This window comes from Erpetoichthys calabaricus, chromosome 3 (assembly GCF_900747795.2).
Source record: "Erpetoichthys calabaricus chromosome 3, fErpCal1.3, whole genome shotgun sequence".
In the NCBI taxonomy this organism is placed as follows: domain Eukaryota; kingdom Metazoa; phylum Chordata; class Cladistia; order Polypteriformes; family Polypteridae; genus Erpetoichthys; species Erpetoichthys calabaricus.
The window spans coordinates 158,616,391-158,618,477 of record NC_041396.2 but is presented as its reverse complement, the minus strand read 5'-3'; the positions used below and the strand labels follow the sequence as shown (position 1 = coordinate 158,618,477).

Here is a 2,087-nt window from a genome sequence, read left to right as displayed (position 1 = left end):
TTGGGTTTAAAAAACCTTTTGAAAATGAACGGCATGTGAGGTTATGCATTAGATTGCAAGAGGATAGAAATTCAAAATATTGTGAACTGATGGGATTGGGAATGGCTTACAGACAATATCATTATGATGTAAAAATTGATCAGTGAAATAAGCAATGTATAAAGTTTATGTTTTTACATAAATTAGAGTAGGAAAATCTGCTTGATTGCAAGTAACATTAAATTAGTGGATTTTTTGAGCAACAAAATGGCTACCATTAAAGCATGACGGATATGTGTCAGATGAAGTTACATGCAGTAAGAAATAAATGTATTGTTCACTTTGCAATAAATTAAAAATCATAATTAAACAATTGGGGTTTAGTCTGCTGCCTCATAGATTCAGGGATCTCTGTTGTACTTGCTAAACTGTTCTGATTGGCTGTTTATCCACTGCTTTGTTTTTTTACTTCCATTTCCTAATTATCATGATCTGCTGTTTGGTTTAATTTTTTTTTTTAGCAATCCTTGGTCTCTTAAATTAACCACGAAGGAATTTAATATTGTCTCACACATGCGCATGGGAGGCAGCTAAATGGCTCAAAAGAAGGTAATTCCCAGTTGGATCAGGGGCTGACCCTTTCTCTTTTTTCCCTGCATACCAAACGTGAGAAATTCTGCCTGGTCCCTTGAACGTCACCTCCAGTTCCACCCCTGAGGACATCACTTTCTCCTTCCATCTTTCAAACCCTCCATGTCTGTACCAAAAGTCAGTTCTGTTTTGGACTCTTGTCTGTAAAGACCATTTTTTCACAGCCTTTTCACTTTAGCAGCCATTTTCCAAGTATATGGAAGGCTGCCCCAAACCTCATTTTGTGTCAAGGCTCAATTATTTATCACAATGGTTACTTTTTATTTTTGGATGTGATATGTTTTTAACATAATTAAAATGAAATCACTTACCTGGTAGGGGAGATACCATGATCACCAAGGTGGTTCTCCCAGGGTGAGGCTCATCCATTGCATTCCAGGTGTGCTAACCCCTGTGATTTCCCCAAATGCGGGAACTTTGACTGCATAATTTGTGGTAGTGGGACTTGGTTTTTTTTTTTTAATTAAATCACATTCTCCACTTTGTTTTTCTAGTTGGTGCAATGGTTGCTACGCTGTTGTAAACCAGACGTGAGTGTGTGATGTGTGTTCATTACCACAACGATTAAAAGGTCAGCATTGTACATTTCCTAATTTTTCCAAATTTTGTGGATACAGAATTAAACCCTATAGTTTGTTTCTTTGCATAATTTACTACTAGGTAGGACTTTCCTTAAGTTTGTGTGCCTTTGCTGACTAAAATTTTTGATCTCATAACCAGAGCTTATGTTTCCCTAAATTCTTGATCTCTCGGTTTTGATCTTGGCTAATTTATATGTCTTTACCTTCTCTCAAATCCATTCTTCATTCAAACTGTTTAGGTAGTGATGTATATGTTAGGTTAATTTGGAACTCTAAATTGGTGTAAAGTGAGTTTCTGAGTGTGCTCTGCAATAGGCTGGCACTTATTTGAGGGCTATTTCCTGCCTTACATCGATGTTGCCTGACTCTGAGCTGAAGGAAGGTGGATATTGGATGTATGCTCCATGCCACATTTCATATAATATCTGCTGAACTGGAAACCATTACTTTATTTGTATTTACCTGACTCTTAGGGTTTTGAAATATGTACTTACTACACTTACTGCCTTATATTTCCTTATTATAAGAGTTAAAATAGAACTGCTTCAGGTTGCTTCTGTAAAAATAATAAAAATACATGTCACAGTATAACAAAAGAAACAAAAGATCATGAAACAGTGTATATTCAATTAATTCTTTCCATTTGCTTTTTATCATTATATATATAACCAACACCATGTTTCATTTTTGTAAATTTCTAACAATGAACCCAAATAAAGTTAAAATAAACCAGATTATGTTAAAGAAAAAACTGAATTTTTTTAAATGAAATGTGATGGAGATGTTAGCAGTCGGAAAATTATTCCTGAGAAAGAATCACTGTAAAAAATAAAATCAAGATTAATATCTTAAGAAAGAAGAGATGGTTAAGTTTAA

The 2,087-nt window shown here is 34.5% G+C and overlaps 1 pseudogene; it reads left to right on the top strand.

Moving 5' to 3' along the window:
- Nucleotides 1-933: 933 nt before the first annotated feature.
- Nucleotides 934-1,084, top strand: LOC114649737 (uncharacterized; annotated as a pseudogene).
- Nucleotides 1,085-2,087: the final 1,003 nt, after the last annotated feature.